At 37.9% G+C, this 23,900-nt stretch overlaps 1 protein-coding gene across 3 annotated transcripts in view; it reads left to right on the top strand.

The window, feature by feature from the left end:
• Positions 1–23,900, top strand: part of APBB2 (amyloid beta precursor protein binding family B member 2) — a 419,709-nt gene that overhangs the window by 119,598 nt on the left and 276,211 nt on the right. For all 3 annotated transcript variants that reach the window (XM_072620570.1, XM_072620572.1, XM_072620569.1), the window contains exon 3: positions 682–791. The gene's annotated coding sequence lies outside the window, so the exon portion shown is untranslated. The remainder of the gene's footprint in view (positions 1–681; positions 792–23,900) is intronic.

The following is a 23,900-nucleotide window of genomic DNA, read 5'->3' as shown; positions in this document are numbered from 1 at the left end:
TTGTTTCTGAGAGACACTTTTGTATGTGGATTTTTACGTGAATTTTGACTTCTCAGCTTTCTTTTATTGTACCTTTTGATGCAGAGGCAGGTCTCTGAATAGTTAAGATTGCTTGTTAAATGACTTTTGGATAAATAAACTGTCACTATATTGTGTTTTGGGTTTATCTTCATTATTTCTAAAAGAAATTATAATTTTTTTAAAAACAGAGGAATAAAATTGCTACATGCTTACAAATTTTATAATAAATGTTTATTCTTTATTTCCCTTTGCAGCTATATCTGTCTTTGTGCAGTGAGCTCATCTTTGCTAGATTAGGACTGGCACATTCAATGTCAGAAACCCTTCACCCCCAAGCGACAGTATAATTAGAAACCTAGATCTCTCCATCTCATTTCTATTTTTTTTTTTTTTGACTCCTGAGTGTACATTTTTACCATGGAAAGTTTCCAAGAAGCTTGTCCCTGGTCTTTGATGCCTTATTCAGGCCACAGAGCAAACTGCTGTTCAGATTTGAGTGGAGGGTTATTGGTTTAGTTTTTGACTTAGGTATCTCATCATTTCATTAATTCAAAGGTACTTTTATTTCACCTGTCCTGGAAAATTATGAATAACTGGTGACTTATTTGGATTTTTGTATTTCTATTGGGGTTTTAATTTTTGTTCCTATTCTATTTCCAGACTCCTTTTGGTCTGTCTGACCTACTTGAGCGAGTGCTATTAATTGACAACGTCTTGGAGGGACAAAAGGAACTTTACCATCTGTACTTTGTACCAAAGACCTGGGAAAAGTAAGTTATTTTCTAACTTCCCTTTAAAAAAGAAGCTGTATTTTTTTCTTCAAAGTTTAGGGTGAACACAGTGTCTGTGACATCTGTGATTCAGTCGACTTCCTAGGGTGGTACTTTTTGCCCACTCTGTGATTTTTCAAAGCCAAGAGAGGATCTGTTCTATAAAGAACCTCCAAGAAATTGGATAACCTTTTACAGCAGGCCATTTCTGCGGGGTTTCACACATTGGGCTCTTCAGGTTGTGATCAAACCTTTATCTGGTTTGAAATGGATGGATTATACATCCCAGGCAAGCTAGTATCCTGTGGTGCAGGATAGGACAGAAACTAAGCTGCTTTTCTCAGTCTCAGAATTCAGGATACCTCACATTTCAGATTGGCTCTCCCTTTTGAATTTGTAATAGAAATATAGCAGTTGCAGTTGACTCTACTTTATTGAGAAGGAGCAAGAAGAGGATGTGGAAATAGTGAGTTTCTGATTCACAGATTAATCAAATGGTTTAATCCTGGGGGGGAAATTGATGAGCCATCAGACTCATGGTTTGTGCATCAGATTTCTGGTATTTGAAGTACACTTTAAAGTTAATGCATAAATGCTTTTTGCTCTCCTGAAAAAAATGCTTTACTGACAGAAGGTTCAGCTCTGCCAACTGAATGTTCTGATAAGAAGGTGGAATGAACATAAAAGAAAAATTACAAGATAACTTATGCAGTTTGAAATTCTTAATTTACACAATTTATGACTGAAATATTGCCAAATGCTGGGCAAAATGTAAAAAAATAATTTCTGACATTTACCAAAGAATCAGTTAGGGAAAAATCTATGTTCTTTCCAGCATAAAGATACTAGGTGATTGGCTAAATTGTGCAATTGCTTCCTTGTGTTTTAAGAGTGTGCACCTCATTTTGACCATAGCTTCTCAGATCCAGAAAAGTCCTCATGGGTCACCTTATCCAACCATCTTTTCAACGTGGGAATTCCTTTTGCATGATCTCTAACAGACTGTCTGTCATCCAGACTTTTCTTGAATACTTTTAATGACAAGAGTGTCCCAGCTTGTGAGGCAGACCATGATAATTCAATGATGGTATACTGAAATAATTTTTAAAAACATATATATGCCTGTGCTACAGAAGTTGAGCCAGGGCACTGACTGTCTAAGGAAGGTAGAATCTTCAGTTTTTATGGGTTGCATTTTTATATATCATGCATTGTTTTTTTGTGTATGTCTTACGTGAGGCATTTTGTAATAATTATAAAGAAGGATGTGTTTTTAGTTCTGAAATATCTTTGAAAGTAAAAATACATCCGTGTGTAATGAATGCAAATGAAAATATAAATGAAGCTAGATTTACATTGCCAGGCATTTTGGAATATATTAGCACTGAAAGAGATTCATGGGTAGTCAATTTTGCTCCAAGCAATACTGATTCATTAAACTCCTTAGGATTTGTCCATTTGTTTCATGTCTAGGGACCATAGTCTTTCCACTGGAAAATGATGCCATTGAAGACAAACACTTTGGAAATCTTCCCAAAATACTACATCCCTTTCGTAATCAATAACGTTGTCATATAGAACCACCAAAATGGCAGCAACCCAAATTATTATCAAAGGAATTAAAAAAAAATTCCAGGAACTTTGTTGAGAGTCTTGGAATATGATGATCATGTATTTTTTTTTTAATCCAAGAAAGAAAAACTTGCTTAAATTACTGTTCTCTTTTTGATGCATGTTTGAACCAGGAATAAATTGAGAGTCATAAGTCCTCTCATCTTACCCCCCCAAAAACGTGTGTGGGACATGTGTTGCCTTCAAGCTCTCAAGATTGCCTTGAGCATTTGGAGTGGAAATCCTGCCTGTGGGACTGTAATTCACTTCATCTCTCTGGGCCTCAGTTTCCTCATCTGTAAAATCCAAGTTTGGATTAGATTGTCTCTGAGGGACTTTTCCAGCTTTCAATTTCTGAGCCAATGAATATGCATGCGACTGCCTGGGTGTCTGGCATTACTGGTGCTTAATGAGTGCTTTTTCAATTGTTTGTTCGGAATGTGGCTAAATGGCCTTTCTCATTTTTTGTTTGCCTTTCTTTTACGTGGAGCTGAAGTAGGATATTACAGAATCTCATAACGCTGTAAATTCAATGACAAAAATGAAATATCTTTAATTTACTGTCCTCAGGAAAATATATTATCTATTATTAAATTATTAGCTGTATTAAATTAAATTATTGGATTAAATATCCTTTTGACTGGTGGTTAGGGGATGTTATTGCTCTGCTGTGGAGTCTAGTCCTCCTCAACCCTTCCACCCTCCCCTTTTTAAAAACCCTCTGCAAAGGTATGAAAGCTGCTTGACTCTTATTGACAAATGGAGCCCTGAGTAAGGCTTGTGAAGGAAGGGCTCCCCTCACTGCCAAGGAACTGTTTATTTGGCAGTTCACAAAGGGTAACAAAGGCCTTTTCTGAAATTTGTGTTTGGTGGCCCAAGATTTTCAAAAGTAATCAGTCATCTGGTTTTTCTAACCTGTTTGTTTTTACTTTAACCCCTCTCTAACTTGGACCTTCACATCATTTGCCTTCATGTATTTGAATGCACCTTCCTGTGTTCCTCTTCAGCCTTTTCCAAGAAATGCCTTCAAAATTTCACATGTGCGTGCACACGCACACATACACACACACACACGCACACTCCCACGCTTGGGGTTGAGGTGAATTCAGTTACTCAACAAGTATTTATTAGGGAAGGGAGAAGGCAATAAACATTTATATGGGACCCTCTATGTACCAGGCAATGTGCTTTTACAGATATTCTCTCGTTCTACCCTCATAACAACCCTGAGAGATAGATGCTGTTATTATCCCCACTTTATAGTTAAGGGAAACAGTGGTGAAGTGGTAACCCAACTAGTAAGTGTCAGAGGTCAGATTTGAACTCAGGTCTTGCTGGGCACTGTGCTAAGTTCTGAGTATTCAAAGAAAGGTAAAAACACAGTTCCTGCCTTCAGGAAGCTCATATTGTCACATGAAACATAAAAACGCGGGAGACAGCATGGAAACAATGGCGTCCATTCTTTGGAATTTGGCAGATGAGACCTAAAGCAAATGGGCTACTTATAGTATTATTGGATCCCTGTTCCTTTCTTTGCTCCATAGTGGCTTTCAGTTAGGGAGAGCTGGGAGTAGACAGATCTTTTTTATGAAGACATGAAATGGTTGTTTATAGTCTGTAACTCTTTGTGTACATCTCCCCTCTTAGAATGTAAACTCCATTGAGAGTAAACGTTAGTTCACTTTTGTTCATGGTATATGTTTATTGGTTTTATCTCAGTATGGGTCACTTCCATGTTGGGATGTCCTAACTTAATAGAGGTGGCTAGATGGCTCAGTGGATAGAGCTCTGGACCTGGAGTCAGGAAGACCTGAGTTAAAATGTTCAGATACTTAATAGCTATGTGACCCTGGGCAAGTCACTTAACCTCTCTTTGCCTTGATCCACTGGAGAAGGAAATGGCAAACCTCTCCAGTATCTTTCTGAAGAAAACCCCATGGTTTTCTGTGATGGTTCATGGAGTCACAAAAAATCAGACACAACTGAACAACCACCTGACTAATGGAGATTGTGACCCACACATGACCCAAAGACCAAGTGACTTGCTTAGAGCCACACAGCTAATGAATGTCAGATGTGAGATGCGAACCCAAATCTTTGTGGCTCCCAGTCCAATACTCTGTCTCCTATGCTATACATAGATAGACTTCATGCAATGCCTTAACTCCCAGGGTATTTTACTATCTGAAAAAAAGGAATCAAATGGAACTCATCTTCTTCATTGTCATTCATGGGAATCAGAAGGATTGTGACCAGGCTCTGCAGTACTGGATATGTATTTATCATTAGAAACCTCCAATGGCTGTCCAGGATTGCTTAGTGTACAAGGCCTTTTGTTTTGTTTAGGTCCTTTGTTGTATTCCTAGAGCACTGATGACCCAATCGTCACACTGAACAGACCACATCATTAATGGTCTGCCTGTTCTGTGCTATTAGAATGATAAGCCTTGGGGATTTCTACCAGGAGCAAATGGGCTTTCTTCACTGACTACCAAGAAATTGTATCCATGGAATGGTGTCTGAAAAGAGAGCCATTGGGGGGTATCTGCATATGCTTTATTAGTGAAGCAAATTTCAGTCAAAATGAGTCGAAGACGAGAGATGTTTTCTAGACCTTTCCATAGTGTTCTATTTTGAAAGTAGAATGGTCTTTGAAGAGCAACTTCATGGATAGAGGGACTGACCTTAAAATCTGGAAGGAAGTCCTGCCTTTGACACATACTGTATATGGGCGAGCAGTTTAACCTCTCAGTGCCCCAGGCAGCTCCTTGAGACTCTGAGGTACAGGAGAATGGTTGATCTGTATCAATGCTGGGAATTTCCATAAAAGGGAGTTCTTATATGGAATGGTAGTTGTAAAAAGAAAATAATAAAATATTTGTAGCATCGACCTTACCTCACCCCAGGGTATAAAGCTCGAATGAGGTAATATATGCAAACCACTTGGCAAACCTCAAAGTGCTACATAAAGGCCAGTTATGAATCTGTCATTCTTCTAGCTTTATAGTCCATTTATGTGTGTGGTAAAGTTTTTGTTACTTATTTGTATTAATTTAGTTGAGTTTATGCCATAAATAGCATTTTAACTTATTGAAGTAGAGCATTATTTGAGAAAATCATGGCCCAAGTAAACACAATGCATTGATTTTTCTCTTTTCATTAGAAAACATTTGACTCTCTACAACCCCAAATTGCTACGCTGCTCCCTTCCTTCTACATAGTTTATTATGTAAATTGGTAATACTGGTTTACCATAAACTAGGTAAAACAACTGATTGTCTGACCCATAGACTTCATGCACTATTTCATATTTATCTATACCTTCTTCCTATGTACTGAATTTAATTAAAGTTTTAAAAATTGCAGAAGATATGACCACTTGAAAACTTTTATCTTCTATTATTTTTATTTGATGATGAAATATCTGTTATAAATTTAAACAATGTCCTATACTTAAGGTAAAAATGATTAAATATATAAGTAAGGGTAAAAAGGGCTAGACAGAATTTCTGGCAAAGGACTTCTAACAAGGGGTTTCAGTTGACTGTAAGCTTATCATCAGTGTCATGTGGCAGAATTCAAACTCAAGGGGGTCTTCCTGGCTCCATGTTCAGCACTCTGTCTACTGTGTCATGCTGCTTCTCCATTGTATTGTCATTGTAAATCCTAAACAGGCCCACAATTTCCCCATTTGTAAAATGAAAGGAGTTAGACTAGATGGGGATTTCTCATGTCTCTTTGAGCTCTGAAATGACATGACTATGTGATACATGCAAAATTTCCTTTTTATTTGTGATCAAATGGATGTTTATAAATGGCTCCTTGATTTTAGACAGATTGCTAGATTGATTAGTTTCAGGAAATTCCTAGTTGTCACATTGAGTAACTGAAACTAAAGTTAAAATTAACTTCTTGCTGGCAATTTTTAGAGATGGGAAGACTTTATTTTGCTGACTAATTAATGTGGCATAACACAACACAATCTCTTGCTTGTAAAATGCATGCTGTGTAGTTTCTTCCCCTCTCCCCCAAACCAAAAACAGCTCTTGGAATCGAGGTGCATCTGTGCTTCTTGAGTGTTCTGGACTCAGGCTTAGGAAAGAGGCAAAGCCAATGTTTCCTCAGTTTACATGCTGAAATTGTCAGCAAACACTAGGCTCACAACGTTAATAATAATAACTAACATATATATGCCTCTGTATTTATCTATGTTTATACCCACAGATATACTGAGAGAGAGGGAGTGACAGAGAGAGAGAGAGAGAGAGAGAGAGAGAGAGAGAGAACAAAATAACAAGAATATGTTCACTTTAAGGTTTGCAAAATACTTTACAAATATTATCTGATTTTATCCTCACAGCTGTACTGGAAGATGGGTGCTGTTATGGGCTCCATTTTTACAGTTGATAAAACAGGCAGATAGAGGTTAAGTAATAAAAACAGTAGTAAAGTACTGTTGCCTTATTGTATTATTACAATACATTATATGTTACATTATACTGTTACATAATAAGTAATAAATAAATGTAATTAATAAACAAGTAATAGTCACAATGATAACAGTTAACATTAATATAGCATTTTAAGATGTGCAGAGTATTTTACAAATGCTATCCTGTTTGTGGTAGGGGTTGTTATTATCCCCATTTTATAGATGATGAAACAGGCACAGGGAGATTAAATGATTTGCCCAGGGTTATACAATAAGTGTCTGAGGCAGGATTTGAACTCAGGTGTTTCTGACTTTCTGACTCAAGGTCCTATTCTGTCCATTACACCAAGTGACCTCTAGATTACGAAGAACAAGTTAAAAGTCATGTTTTTTGTTTGGGGGCGTAATTCGCCATTACAATGACTCTAGTAGGAGTGAGTTACCTGCTACAAGTAGAATGATAATCCAAATGGATAGAAAGTTGGGCTTGGAGTTCAGAAGACTTGAGTTCAAATTCTGTTGCATATAATTACTTACTGGCTGGGGGACTCTGGGTACTTAGTCACTTAAATTCTCACCTAAATTTCTTTATCTGTAAAATGAGTATAATAATAACACCTACTTCCCAGGGATGTGTTAGAGTTCAAATAAGATAATATTTGAAAAGTTCATTAAAATGCATTAAAGCTCTGTATTATTAAAGCTATATTGTGGTGCTGAGCTGCCTGAGGGAAGAGGTCTGACAGGTCCCAAGTACTGGCTTGGGAGGTGCGAGCTGACTGGCTGCTAGGATTGAAGGTATGAATGGGGTTTTTAGAGGGAACCTGCCTTGGAAACAACTGTGTTGCAAAGTAGAAAACAGGAGGGGAGGTACCTGAAAAACTTCTCTAATGTATTGCTGAAGAATTGTTCCAGGTGGCACTGACTTAGGACTGGGTGAGGAGAACAGATCAATTCAGAGCTTAGAGATCAGCTGGTCTTGGGATCGTAGATAGGATCATAGATTTAGAGTTAAAAGAGATTTTGGATGTCAATTAATCCTGAACCCGCATTTTTTAAGTGAAGAAATAAAGTTTTAACTTGGTCCAAAGTCACACCTGTATAGGAATTGAACCTGTATTATTTGATGGCACATAGTAGGTGCTTAATATTTATTGATTGCTTCCAAATTTTGCATTCTTCCTATTCTGTGGGTCATAGGCAAAAGTGCTACTGCTGAAGGCTCTCTGTGGCTGCTTGTCTCCTATAGGTTATACCTTAAAGACCAACCTGAATGATATATATGAACTTGACCTGTAGACTTTCAAATTAATGTAGTTTTTAAAAATAAATCAGATTTTGATTGTAAGCTTCCAGAAGCCAGGCATTTTCCAGTGAATCTGCCTGTTGAAGGATGAGGCTCCATGTGCAAATGAGTGCCTTGCTGGCCATTTGGTGATGAGATTTCCAAATAGTCATTTATCATTCCATCCTGATGATGAATGGGCAGGTTTTTATGAATGCCATTAGATATGAATATTCAAGAGGTTTTGTTTTGAGAGCGAGGTGATGTTGGGAAATGGACTCCTTCACCTTTGGCCCATCGTTTGTAAGCTTTCAGCAGTATTGATTTGCGAGCCTTGGGCATGTTGAGCATATGTGAAATCATATTTTGTTTAACAGATATACAAAAAACAAATCAGGCAGCAACTTCATAGATTGTTTTTTCTGTACCGTTATGTTCTTTGATCTCCAAGCTTTGAGAGGCAGCTTGTCTCAGTTTACAGCAAGACAGAGGTCCACCTAGATATTGACACATGTCATTCTTGCCTAGGTGCCCCTACCTGCAACTGTTACAACCATTATATAATATTTGAGAGTGAAGAAGTCTGAGGGACAAAGATGAGGAGCCTCAGTCATAAGAATAGATGCAAAGTGTGCTTCTTAGCACTTATCCTATAGGGATATTCTAATGTGGACTATTAAGCAGCATGCTATATAGTGGAGTATCAGGCTGAGGCTCAGAAGACCTAGGTTCAGTTTCTGGACCCACTGTTTACTAGTTGCATTATGATAGTTGATTACTTTGCTTTTAATCTCACTGTTTTTTAAATCTGTAAAATGAACACGAAAAGATTTCTATTATCTACCTCACAGGGCTGTAGATGGTTATTAAATTAGCACTGGATTCTTTCTGGGGAGGGGTTGTTACTTGGGATTTGATCAGTGTTGGGGAGCTCCCAGTGTGGAAATCTTCTCTGCCAGTGTAGGTCTTATAGAGTAAGGGATGGGGTAGAAGGAAGGAATCACTTGGAAGTTAAGGAAATTGCCTAGAGTCATCTAGCTAGGTTGTACCAGGGACTGGCAGTGAGCCCAGACCTTCCTGACTCCTTCACTGTTTCCCTGTCCATGACAGCAGTGGGATGTCTGATCCATCCATAAGGATCCTTAGGGATTTGGAGGAATGCATATAAATAGACATTAAGATGCATATTGATTTCATTCTAAATGCAGTATTATCTATATTTTATTGTATTTTTATTTGCTTTGTTAAATATTTCCTGGTTGCATTTTAATCTGGTTAGGGCATCACTTGGCAGGCCAGCATTTGACATCTCTGTACTACTTCATCCTACCTCCTCTCATTATGTGAGGCAACACACCCAGTCCTGTAGCTTTATTATAATTCTCTAATCATTCATATCCACACTATGTTTTAAGGTTTTCACCGTATTTTCCTTACATCAGATGCAAGGTAAGAGAAGACCTTGGAGTTCATCTAATCTAGTGTGATTTTCCCCTTTTACAGATGAGGAAACTGGTGCTCACAAAGGTTAAGGAATTTCCTCATAGTCACCCAGCTGACAAGTGGCAGAGCCAGGATTTAAGTCCAGGCCTTCTCCATCCAGATTCAGGTTGTTTCTGCTGCTATTTTAGAGATAAAGAAACAAGAGATTTTGAGAGGGGAAGTGACTTAGTATCATACAGCTGGGAAGTATCAAAAGGGATTCAGTCCTAAGTCTTCTGACCCCACATCAGTGAGTGCTGCTTTAGCCTGCTTAGCTGGAATGGGCATCTTCAATCAGTCATTTGATGAAGCGATAAACACTTAGTGCCTACCATGTATCAGGCACTATGCTGAGCACTCAGGATACAAAAAGAGGCAAAAGACAGTTGCCGACCTGAAGGAGCTTATAGTGTAATTGTGCAAAAAAAAACCAAAAAAAACAAATCAAGCTACTCTATGCAGAAAAAGTAGGAAATAATTAACAGATGAAGGAATTAAGAGAGGTTGGAGAAAGCTTCCTGTAGAAGGTGAAATTTTAGTTGGGACTTAAAGGAGGCCAGGGAGGCCATATGTGTCGGAGAGGAAAGAAACCATGGGTATATGACATTTATTGAGATTCTCCATGGATTCTTTCCTCACACTAGTGTTAATGACTGTGAGGGAGTGAGGTTGCCAATTTGATGAGTTACCATACCCATGACAGATGAGTGAGACATAAGGTCCATGGATTAGCATACTGCTTAATTGTGTTTGTATTAATTGGTGCCAGACTCTAGTATTATCCTTCTCTAGATCAAATTGCTTGGAGATGTTTGCAGGAGACCTTGAGGTTGGCCAGAGGGGGTTACTTTCAAATGCCGTGTTTCAATCCATAAATCATGCGTGTCTGACACTGGACCACATATATCCTTGGAATCCAAAGTCATGAGGAAATAGATATTTTCCTCGAGGGGTTTTCATTCTATCAGGGGAGACAAGTTAGGCACCCAAAGAATAATAAAGGGAATTGAGAGGGAAGAGGGCCCTGGTAGCTAGCTGTGGAATGCATCAGAAAAGCTTCAGGGTAGTGTTTGAACTAAGTTTTGGAAGAAACCAAGAGGAGGAGGTGAGGATGGACCCATGCCAAGGAACAGAGGTGTAGAGGAGTTCATTGTAGGCTACGGCACAGAATCAGTGCCTATAAGTTGTCCAGATCAAGACAACTTTTAGTGGAAATGCACATTGTCCAGCTGTTCCCGAAAGCACTGCTAGGTATAGAGAGGGTAGAAGGGGAGAGGAATTTTAATTATTGGGAAATGAAGGTGACGCAGCACGAGAAATTCAAATAAAAAACAACTAAAAGATAAGCCATATCTTATTTTGGAGATTCATTCTGGAGAAGCTCTAGTTTTGAAGGATCTAGAAGATGGAATTGGTCATAAAAACATCATTAATGAAACTGGAATGATGTGCCAAAGGTGGCCATGATCTATGGATCAGCAAAGACTTTTTGGTTCTGTTGTAGTCAGTCAGTCATCAGTCAGCTTTTAGAGATCTTTGAAAGAAATTTTGGTTTTGCTTTATACTCTATGTGCTTGCTCAGAATTGGAAGTGATTTTTTTTTTTTTAGTGGAAAGTATTATTTAAGAGTGTCATTAGTCTCACTTCTGAAATACTGTGAGATGTTATAGCATGGCAGTGTTAGCCTTCTATGAGAACTGAGCATTTTCCTGGGGCTTGATTTCCTAACTTCCTAACTTACATTTGCTGCTGTGGCTGGAAAAAGGGACAATATGGAAAAACTCTTACATAATCCTGCATAGAAAGCATTGGTGCAGGTAGACGAGGGACTTGCGTATTTCCATCTGCACAGCCTCCCTCGAGGTGAAAGGAAAAGGCAATTACTAAGAAATATTGGTATCATACTAGGGCTAACAAGGAATAGAAGTGGCTCTTTTCGGCTATTAGTATTCAGTGAATCACCAGCTTTTGTCTGTCTCAAGTTAGTTATTTTTCTTTTCAATTTTAACACAAAACCCTTTTGTGTTTTTCCTCTGGAAGGTGTTGTGTGTTAAGTTGCTAGAAAAATATCAATAGATAAAATATTTTTCTGGCCATCTTTTTGTCCTAGTGAAGCTGAGTGTGGGGCCACTTGCTTGTTGAGCTGCACTTTTTTGACTGTGGAAGAATGGGAACAGGAAGAAAAAAGTGAAACTGTTTTCTTAACCCTTTGGATTGAGTTTATGCATCCTCTGTGCAAAAATAGTTCATTTTGTTTTAAATCATCATTACCTTAGTGATTTCATGCCTCAGCCCAGGGATGATAAAGCATGTTCCTTGGGTCATGTGCATGAATTTTAAGGCAAATATCAAACTCATTCTTTTGATGGTACTCTCTTTGTGAAGTGGACACCCAAGCTCTATTGGTCTGCATCTAGCAGATATTTGTAAAATGAATGAATGAATAAATGAATGAAATCGGTAATGTCAAGGTATTTCAGCCATTGTACTTTGATCCAGAACCACCAAATGATAAACTGCTCAGTTGAAAAGCCTGATAGTTTCTTCAAGAACCTTTGAGGTCTCCTGCCATTTCTAGAGTTATAAACTTAGCTAACTTTCTGAGAAATTTTCTAGCTCCTTCAGTTTATAACTCATTCCCAATTCCCCATGTTATGGTTAGAAAAACTGAAGTAGAAGGCAGCCTCTGGGTTTGATGTTTTGATGGTTTCTAAGACTGGCTGTCCTCTACTTTGAAATATTCAGTTTAAAAAAGATCTCTTCATAAGAACATCTGTTCCACTTTCTACCCCTTCACCGTTGCCCACAAGAGTTGATATCCTCCATCTGGAGCCTCCCTTGTCTCAGAACTAGGATCTGGGAACTGCTGCCACCCCAGGACTGCCAATTGAAGCGAAGTTGGTTTTTCTTTCTCCTCGGAGGAGCTAATGAACTTAAAATCTCTGCCCTTCATTGTATTAGTACCCTCCAGGGCACCCCATAAAAGTGAGGAGAAGTTTGCAGATGGTTGGGAAATAGAGATAGAATTTTGATGGTCTCTTTGCAGTTTTACTATATTTACTAAATCATGTGACCGCAGAAAATTGACTCTGTAAAATTATCAGATGTACAAAGGATCTACAGAGAACAGGAACTTTTTCAGAGGTGGGATAGACGCTAAAGCCACAGAGGGTTTCATATTTTAATAATCCTGACCCATGTTTCACATACACTAGATTCATTCAGAGCCGTTTATCAAGTATTTGTTTTGCCCTAATTCGGAGGTCTCCTGACTTGATGGAGTCAGGCAGCTTTCACATGCACAAAAGGAGGACCTTGAGCCTATGGGTCAAGGATGATGGAAACACTGGGCTGGTTGCTTGAGGAGTATTCCACTTAATGGATAAAATGATAAACTATTCCCGTACTCATCCATGGGAGAGTGATAGTCTGAGTTTCTGTTGATTTGCAGAAGGCCAGGTACAAGCCAGGTGTGGATTTCTAGTTACACGATAGCACCTCAAGCGGCACCTGAAGCAAGTACAAATGCGACCTACGCAGAAAATTCCAAACTGGCTTCTCTTTCTCCTTGAAGCCTTTCCTGATTGTTGCAGCACTCAGTAAATCTCTGAGATTTCTGAACTCGACAGCATTTACTGTCTGTTGTACCATTCATCTGACACTTACCATGTACCTCTCTTAGTATTTTTGGTGATTTTTCTGTCACCATCCCAGATGGAATGGCAGGCTCTTAAGGATAAGAATCATGTCCCTGGCTTTTTTTATATATATAACTCTTCCCTTTCAATCTCTACCTCCCAGGAAAATTGCTTGAAATTTTAACACTTGAAATTCTTCAGTTCCTTAGTATTTACTAAGTGCAGTTATGCACGTTCTTACATTTAACCCTCACAACAGCCTTGCAAGATAAGTATGACAGGTATTATCATTTCCATTTTACAAATGAGGAAACAGAGAGCTTGTGATTTACCCATGACCTGGTAGGAGTCAAAGGCAGAATTTGTTTTCAGGAAGATCTCTTGATTTCAGGTAAATCTTCTCTTGATTGAAAGCCCGGTCCCCTTCTCCTTTATTTGAGGCAGCCTGGTAAAGTGAGCTGGAGCACACTTAATGGTAATATGACCCTAGCCACAGTCCTATCATTATCTGATGTTTGAGTCTCAGTTTTTTCCTCCGTAAAATGGTGGAAATGATATCTGTAGCCCCTAACCCACAGGGTTATTAGGAAGTTCACATGAGGTGATGTTTATAAAACACTTTACAACTGTAATAAGCTATATAATCTTATTTATCCTTGTTACTATTATGACAGCATGCTGCTTCTGATATAAATACATTGTCTTTCATACTCACTAGCCACTCAATAAATGTTTGCAGACATATTGATTGAGAACACCCAGGGATGTATAGTACTCTACCAGCCAGCTATTATCCTTGAGAGGCTTCCAATAAAAAAAGAGAGGGCAGTGATAGGACAATCAATATAAAATGTATATTGAGTGGAAGTAGAATTGGAGAAGAGTGAAAAAGATAAAATAGGACTGGATTGTGGTGGTATCTAGGGGGAAGAAAGTGAAAAAAAGGGTGTAAAGGGAGTTTCAGAGAGTTGGTTGTCCTGTTCTGTTTCACCATTCAGCCAGCATTTAAGAGTTAAGAAACAAGACTGTGTTTCAGTCTAGTTAATCTGTATGATTCAGGTAATTCAATTTTTTATTTGTTTGACTCAGTCACTAAAAAATTTTTTTTAATTCATTTGAAAGATTGCCCATCTTTCATCTCCTCATAATTTTGACTCGGCCTGATCTGGGGTTTACTTTCCCCCTTTGCTATTTGCTGCCTGTTTGATCTTTGGCCAGAACCTTCACCTCTCTTGATCTTGGTTTTTTTTTTTTTATCGGTAAAGTGAGGGAGTTGTTTCAGGTAATCTCTTAAGGTCTCTTGCACCTCTGAGTCTTATGATCCAAACAAATGCTTATTGTTTTGAGGGTCAAAATAGGATAATGCCATTTTAAATGCTTGGTATTAAAGTATTTCATTAACTGTATTTTGATGCAATGTAATATTATATTGTTATGTATAAGTAATAGTCTTATAATTTGACATGTAATTGGTAATATATTGGAGAGATAGCATAGAATATTGGATAAAGAGCTGACCTTGGAGCCAGGAATTCTGGATTCCTGTCCTACATTTGATGCATACTGGCCATGTGAGACCTGGGCAAGATGCTTGAGTTCTCAGTATTCCAAGTAACTTTCCAAAACTATAAATCACAGGGAAGGTAGAGACCTGGAATGGTAAAGGAAGTTGTCATTGGAAGCTGTGTATACCAATGAAATCACAGGTCTAATGTCTATCACCTATAGGAATATATTCCTAGACTAATATTCTTACATAAATAACAATATGGCATCCTAGTAATGGATCATTATCATTTAGCCCAGTTTCTATTTCTTGTGAATATTAAGTACAATTTTAGGTTCTTTTCATTGGAGTTTGACAGTGCTGTATCTCTATCTTATCAAACATCCTGATTATTCTAATAAATAACTTAATTATTATGGATTTGTTGCCACAGAAAATATCTATTAGTCTGTTGTACATCTTCCAATAAGCAGAAAGAAGGAGAAATACTCACTAGCTTTTTGGAAAGTCAGATAAATAGGCATTTGTTAATTTGTTTCAGCCAGATAAACCTTGTTAATTACAAATGATGGCCCATATAGTGGTGACTTAGAATGGGTAATCATAGATAAATGTGATAATGTGCATGTTTATAGAATCCAACAGCTTTCAAAGCATTTGTAGCATCATCAGTAATTTTGATCTGAAATATCAGCGTTTCTATGGCAATAGCAATTTAATTCAGATGCATTTCCATTTAATCTGTAAGTAGAGAGAGATACATCATTTTTTAGAACATAAATTTTTATCATAAGTAGAAAGAAATGGCTTGGGGGACATTATGAAAGGGAATATTTGATATTTTTGTTGTTCACTTGTTTCAGTCATGTCCTGCTTTTCATGATCCTATTTGGGGTTTTCTTGGCAAAGATACTAGGGTGGTTTCCATTTCCTTCTCCACCTCATTCTACAGATAAGAAAACTGAGGCAAACAGGGTTAGGTGACTTGTCCAGGGTCACACAGCTAGAAGGTGTTTGAGGCCAGAGTTATACTCAGTAAGATCAGTCTTCTTGACTCCAGGCCCAGCACTCTATCCACTGTGCCACCTAGCTGCCCTCTCCTACCTCCAGTTGGCATTAACTTTATTAAATAACATCTTTTAAAAGACATTCTTGGTGGTTAAAGGAAATATGCACATAGAGTATCCATTTTTGAACAAGCTTTGAACAAGCTTTACTGGTGTCTTTCATAGATATTAACTTAAAAGATGAACAAAACCGTCATTTTATCTTTCAAATTTGTATAGTTTATGGCATTGTTCGTGTTCAAGGATGATTGCAGTGACAGTGTACCAGGTAGAGTGAAGGCCAGCATTTTGTCTTGTTTTTCCATTTTGATTGCTACATTCTGTTTTTGCATAATCGTCATTTCTGAATATATCCTTTTTCCCCTTATTCAGCAAAGCACTCCTTGTAACAAAGAATAAGAGAGAGAGGGCAGTGGGGGGGAGCAGTTCAGTCAATGAAAGTAAAACACAAATCAAGTCTGACCACGTAGACGGTATTGTAGTTATTGCATATGGATTTCTTTGCTGATACAAGTCTTTCCTTGTTTTTCTAAATTCCTTATATTCCTCTTTTGTTACGGTGCAGTAATGTCCCATTACCTTCATGTGCTGCATTGTCTTTAGGAGAGACCAACAAGCAAATATATTTTTGTCCTTTTGCCCTATTATCTTTCTTAGAACTCCATTTTTTGTTATCCTTTACCTCTCCTGGACAACATTCTTCTCATTCTCTCACTGTCTCCCTTCTCTCCTCACTTTTCCTAACCTTGATGTCACCTAAGTGTGTGACTCTCCTCCCCTCCCCTCCTCTTCCCCCAGTAAGTGATCACTGTAGTGAACTATCCTTGTCGATGTAGTGAAAAAGGCTTGAAAAGGACGAATGTATTGTATACTCTACATTGCCCTTAGTGACCCCAGTGGAGTTTGAAGTCTGCCGTTCCCTATTCTGCCCAAGTGAGTATTGTTTTATGTACACATTTTGTGTCTGTCTCCCTGGGTAATCTTTGTTTGAAATACCCTGATCTCTTCTATAGAGCTGAAATTAAGAACATGGGCAGGTTAATAGATACTCAAAAATGAAATGACTGATACTTTGAATGTAAGATTTATGAATCCTAGTAGAATCCAGGTGTAAAAGATCTCTCAGACAAGTATGTCACTGCTCAGTGTAAAACATAATTTTGGATTACATAGGGGGGTAAAAGATAAAGGCTAAAACGGAAGAAATATTAGCTGGAGACCATGATAATATGATAATATCCGGGCAATTACTGTCGACAATATCCCCATCCAGACAAATTCCTATTGAAAATAATATGCCTTTTTAGGTAGTCTGCTTTTTTATGAACAAAACTGTCAAGCTGTCCAATTATACGCCACTTTAGCATGGACTTTCTAAGTTCTGTAACTGCAACTTGGCAGTGGAAAATAGATTTTCCACTTGGATGTGTAAAAGAATGCTGAGTTTAAAGAATCAGCATTTTACGATAATTTTAGAGTGAATCACTTCAGCTTTTCTGTTTTCCATCACTGCATTTCACTTGTGTCATGTTTTAATTGTTCCCGTAAAGTTAAAGCAACCTTATGTTATTGTTTTGGTTTTCCCCTATGAATGAATAATTCCTCACAAATTCTTCAGTATTAAACCGCCATTGCTAATTATTGGGGATGAGATCAAGTATTTTAAAAAAAATCTGAAACAGTGGAAAACATCAGAGTTTAAAATGAGTAGCTGAAACCCTGAATGTTTAATTGTTTTAAGATCTAGTCTTTGTGTTGAGGATTATTTTGGGTTTTTTTTTTTTAACTTGGGCTTTCTTTGTTTTCCTATGTGACCCTTTATTTAAACTATTGACTATTTTGGCTTTGGCATTTACTGCCTGAATGAGGAATCCCTTGAGATCTATCCCAACTGTAAATCTGTATTTAGATATCTGACCGTATCAGTACATGAAATTGTCAGAAATCCAAAATGTGTCCGAGCCTCATGCAGACAACTTTGGTTGTATTTCAAGTTATGGTGTCATGAGTGCTGGAAAAAGGGGGCTAAAAATCAGATAGTTCTTAGACAGTCTAGAAACATTAATTTACTTGTTGGTACTTTGAGTATGCTTTCTGGAGTATCACTTATTTTAGAGCCTGAAGGTAGTATACCTATGAACTTGCCTGGTTTATACCCAATGCTTACTGATTTGAAGAGTTGCTATTCATTTGTTCTAGTTGTCTCAACCTTTTGTGACCCTGTTTAGGATTTTCTTGGCAGAGATACTGGAGTGGTTTGCTATTTTCTTCTCCAGTTCATTTTACCGAGGAGGAAAATGAGGCAAACAGGGTTAAGGAACTTACTCAGGATCACAAAGTTTGTGTCTGATGTTGGATTTGAACTCTGGTCTTCCTGACTCCAAGCCTGGCCCCTATTTGCCACCTAGCTGACCCAATCTGGAGAAACTCATTCGTTAACATATTCCTCAGAAAGGTACGTATAGAGATGGCTTATAAGTCTTGGCAGCCTCCTTTCTTTCACTTGTTACATTTCTATCATCTAGGTTGCCATATTGCGCCTCTCTAGTGCTGTGATGGTTAAATTGCCTATTTTCTTTGATACGTATGCCAGTATCGCTATATGGGAATCAGAGTCCTATTGTCATCTTCAGATGAAACATAGCAGGATGCGGGGGTGGGGGTGGGGAAATCCTTAGATTGGCTGAGATAAATTTATCTCTGCTTTTCAAAACATAGTATGATCACAGTATAATTTACTTGTACAACTTGGAAATGGAACTCTTGTTTCAACTACTCTTGATTTTTTTATGAGGACCAGTGTAACAAAGAAGAATCTGGAAGTTTGTAGGGTAGAGAAAGCTTGGGTAGTCAATAGAATTTGAAGCAGAGCTGACATTTTCAAACTGATGAATTTCTTTCAAGGTGATTTATATTCTTGCAAGAAAGCTGAGAAGATTGGGTGATTGATCTCTCGGTTAGATTTTATGAAATAACCCTGTCAGGCAGGCAAATGGGCTGCATCCTGTACTCTTGCTTAGCATTTATATTTGTAGGCATTCTTGATGCTGGACACATTAGAAATGCTCTTAAAGTGCAGCTTTAAAAAATTATCCATTCTTTTGTCATAAAAAACTTTGTCCATTGCCCGTGATGGTGGAGTCCAGTTAGGGAGTTGGCTCTGATTCACATTCCCACTGTGCTTGACGCTTGTCCAGAAAACCTATTCATATCCACAGTCCAGCCAACACTATCTGTCTTAGCAAACATGCATGTCTGCTAAATGTGTGTGGCTTGCCAGAGATACATGCAGATAAATTACCTATGGCTCAGCCTCCTCAAACCTGAATCTAATTGCTTCAGCACATTGAACTGATTGATGCATCTTTCCCAAAGTATTGATATTTTCCTTCATTTGTGTGCAAACTTTTAGATGACTTTGGTTTATGTTCCAGCCTGATTTTGTATTACTTCTTCCCTCCCTTCAATCACACATTCTCCATTCCAGCAAAATAGAACTACCAGCTGAAGTCACAATTTCATTTCCCACCATTTCTGTAGAAACCAGTTCCCCTGCCTGGATTTCATTCCTTCCTCATGCCTACCTCTCAGAATCTTTATCTTTCTTTAATACTTTAACTCAGGTGCCACTCGTTTTGTGAAATTCTTTCCTGATTCCCTCAGTTAACAGCAACAGTAATCGTTCATAATAATAAAAATAGGGAAGCCATTCAGATTTACTTATAAAAACATGGAGTCTTGTGATTGCAGTTCAGAATTAGGTCATCAAAACCAGAAATTAGCAGAAATGTTATTGTTTAAAGAACCTGGACTTGTTCACCATGGTACAAATTATCTGATGCTGCACTGTCATCTGTAAAAAGGTAGCATCTTCTGAACCTAGCAAGGCATGGCTAGAATGTAATTTTAGAAATTCATTATCATTTATGTACTGACAGATGACAGATCCTCCATGTTATCAATATAGGACTCAAACTCTTTTTGAAAACTCAATTAACTCCTGAAACTGGAGCATCATCACAGGTCAAACTGTTGCCCACAAATGCCTGGGTAGAATGCTGAATCACAGAAATATGAGAATGACATTTCTAATAGAAGTTAACCTTACCAAATACCAAAATTCTACAAGCTACTTAGAACAAATAGTTTTTAAAATATAGATTTCTAACAGAGGAAGTCAAAATTATATGGGAAAAGAATGAGGTACATATGATTTCTATTTTCCTATCTGCTACTGGAGTTATGCTAAGGATGCTTTCAATGAGCTCACAGAATATGAGCTTATATCCTAATACTATAATTCAACTGCAAAAAGCATTTATTTTTATCTATCCTTAAAATACTTCAGAGAACATTAAATATAAAAGTAACTTGTTCCTGGTTTGTTTTGGTAGGAACTTTGTTGAAAAGATGAGTCAAATTAATTAGAGAAATAATAATCACTGACATGTATATAATTCTTAAGGAATTACAGTCTTATTGCTGTCTCCCTCCTTTATTTACCTTATGTTTGCTTAGCTGTGTATGTGGCGTAGCACGTTAGAGGACTGTAAGCTCTTTCAGGGTGAGGTCTGTTTCACTTTGTAGCATAATGCTTTGCATATACTGCATACTTAATAAATGGTGTTTTGGGGGTTTTTTTTTCATACTTACTTATAGTTCAGCACAAATGGCTTCTGAAATTGTTTTCTTTTTCATCTTGTTTTCAATAATATTTCTATGCCCCTTCCCCATTTATTCCTAATATTCCTAACATAAGAACCATAAATACAAAATACAACTATAGGTACCACATAATTTGCAAACAGATTGGGTTCTGAAAGTTTATAGGTTAGTTCTATATAACACATTTTCCCCATAGAAACAGTGTTTACAAAGATGGCTTTGGTCTTGCGGATATCTGGGGAAGGGATTTGTGCAGGATCACTCTGCTTTAAGGGGCAGCTAGGTGGTTCATTGGATAGTCACTCAGGAAGACCTCAGTTCAAATTTAGCTTTAGACACTTAAAGCTGTGTGACCCTGGGCAAGTCACTTAACCTCTGTTGGCTTTAATCCACTGGAGAGGAAAATGGCAAACCACTTCAGTATCTTTACCCAGAAAACCCCATGGGCAGTATAGTACATGGAGTCAAAAAAGATGAGACACGATTGAACAGCAGCACCACTCTGCTGCTAAATGTTAGATTAAACTTGGGTCTTCTGAAGCCAAATCTACATTTTCTTCTGTCTCATGCAGCACTTTAAGCCTTTTAGGACTCATTATGGAACAGAAAGTTGAAGGGATTACTGCTGGCTTTGGGAAGTACATGGGGAGATTTTTAGACAGGCTGCCCATGATGTTAAAGTAGACAGACCCATTCTTCAGGGCCTTAAAGGGAGCTGGGTAGCCATGGGCAAATCATTGAATCTCTAGGTTAACCTCATCTCCCCCATCTAAAAATGGATGTAAAGACACTTTCTTCCTTGCCAGGTATTTTAAGGTTTTCTAAATTCCATATAAGTCATGCTGCTGCTGCTTCTGGCATCTTAAATGTGCCTTGGGGTGGAAGGATGTGAAGGGAAGGTGCCCCTTTAAGTGCACTAATGTCGCTGGTCCTGTCTTTGAAAGGAAAGTTGTGTTGGGGTAAGAAGGTTGTTCCTATCCTGGTCATAGCTCCCGATGACTGGAGGAGGTTTCAGGAGGTCTCCAACGATGGGAGCTCCATTTGTCTGAGCTCTGACCCTGTTCGTAGTTGGCTTTGTATTTTCTGCTTCCTCAGTGTGATATCTTACTGACCTCCCGTGCTATCCTTTTCTGGATTCCCCTGGCAACAAAAGCAGACAGGTTTTCTCTCTGTGCCTCAGATGGCTCTTAACTCCTCATTTCCCAGATGCTCATTTACAGGATGCAGCTAATGCTCTCCCATGCTGCTCCCTTCTTGATTCTGCGCTCTTTGGGGTAGTGCCTTATGTTGTCAGCCTTTTCTTCTCTAACTATGTGCAAAAACAGACCTCAGGACCTCAAAAAAAGACCTCTAGTCCCTCAAGCTTCCACTTTCTCCTATTAAAGCTGCCAGCTAGTTGATCCACGAAGCTCATTTCTATAGCTGTGTTAGAGATATGGCTCCCCGAATTCTTGTTACAGTTAACCATGTACTTTCATAGTTGTTTTCTGAAAATAGCCATAGCCTTAATGCAAAGGAGTAACAATAGGCATGAGAATTTTAGGCCAGCAGAAGGGTCAGGTGGTAGCATAGCAGATACTGAACCGTGTATTGCCCCTAAAATCAGTTTTTGAACCCATCATGCTCTTTGCTGTAGATAGACAGGACCATTCAAGATAAGCATGTATACAGAAAAGTTTGTATTTGTGTTCTAGGCTGGAGTTCTTTAATGAAAAAGAACTAGAAACAAGAGGAAGGAATGAAAAGCAGTGAAAGTAGAAGGGTTACCTTTCAGTTAAGATCTAAGTGTCTGCTTTCACTTTAAAGCAGGTAAGGAATATGAATGTTGTTGTACTTCATGCCTGGAACACATTTTCTTCTCATTCGACTTCTCCTTAGTTTCCTTCATGGCTCTTCTCAAGTGCCATCTTTTGTTTCAAGCCTTCCTTGATTTCTTCCCTATTTCCCCTTCCAGTTACTAGTCCCTCTATTCCACCCCCAGGAAAATTTTGTTGTTTTTCAGTCATTTTGGTTGTGTCCAGGACCCCATTTGGAATTTTCTTGGCAAAGATACTGGAGTGGTTTGCCATTTCCTTCTCCAGCTCATTTTACAAATAAGGAAACTGAGACAAACAGGGTTAAGTGCAAAGTCCAGGGTAACACAGCTAGTAAGTGTCTGAGGCCAGATTTGAACTCAGGTCTCCTTGACTCCAGGCCTGGCATTTTTCCACCATTTATTTATTACGTGCATAACCATGTATATACCCCTCAAAGAAAGCTTGTTGACTTTTTTATTTGTATCCTCAGCACCTAACATAGAATCTAGTAGATACTTAATAAGCGCTTATTGATTAATTGAATTATAACCTTTCCTTACATCTTCTGAAAGTCAGGTGGAAATCTTATGCTTTCAACCCAATGTTTTGGTTTTTTAGAAATTTTTTTTTAATTCACAAAAATCATTTTCTCCTCTTCTGAAAAAGAAAGAAAAGCATAGCCCTTATAACAAATAGGCATTGTTAAGCAAAATCAGTTGCAACATTGGCCATGTCCAGAATATACATACATACATATATACACATATACATACATACATACATACATATACACACATATATACATATACATACATACACATACATACATATATATATATATATTCTGTACCCTGACTCTATTAGCTATTATCTCCCTTTCAGGAAGTGGGTAGCTCATTCTGAGTCCTGTGAAATTGTATCTGGTCATCACGTTAAAGGGTCAGAGCTTCCCTTCTGACTCCTAGGGCTTTCAGTGTTTCTCTTTACAATATTGTTGTATAAATTGTTCTGCTTCTGCTCATTTTATACTGCCTCAGTTTATATGAATTTTCTTGATTTCTTTGAAATCATCCCCTTCATTCTTTACAGTACAATAGTATGACATTACATGGTTGTAATGGAATACTCCTACATTCATTCTCCAACTGATGGACACCCCTTTGTTTCCAATTCCCTGCTACCACAAAAAGAACTGCTCTAAATATTTTTGTATGTTCTTTTTTACTTTCTTTTATCATCTTGTGGTATAGACCTAGTACTAATAGCACTTTTATTCTAATGTTGCATTTGTGGGAGATGTTATTTTGGAAGTAGCCTACAAGAAAAATATGACACATGCTTGCCCCTCATGCTGCTTTGTGGCTAGTCAACTACAGATTAGGGTTTTTTGTTTGTTTTGGTTTGGTGTGTGTGTTTTGTTTTGTTTTTGTTTTGTGCCTAAGAAGAGAAATGGGTTTTGAGGGCATGCTTTCTCAAAATTTTAGGTCTGTCGAAGTGGTCTAAGGTTCACTTATTTTAAATTGTTATTTTAAAGGATTTTTATTTCCAAGAAGTTATTTCATATTCTGTAGCCCTATGTGTGATTATGGTACTTGATAGTAAATTTGTTGAAGTTCATCCTAGCAA

Source organism: Notamacropus eugenii, chromosome 6 (genome assembly GCF_028372415.1).
Source record: "Notamacropus eugenii isolate mMacEug1 chromosome 6, mMacEug1.pri_v2, whole genome shotgun sequence".
In the NCBI taxonomy this organism is placed as follows: Eukaryota; Metazoa; Chordata; class Mammalia; order Diprotodontia; family Macropodidae; genus Notamacropus; species Notamacropus eugenii.
This window is presented reverse-complemented; position numbering and strand designations above follow the sequence as displayed.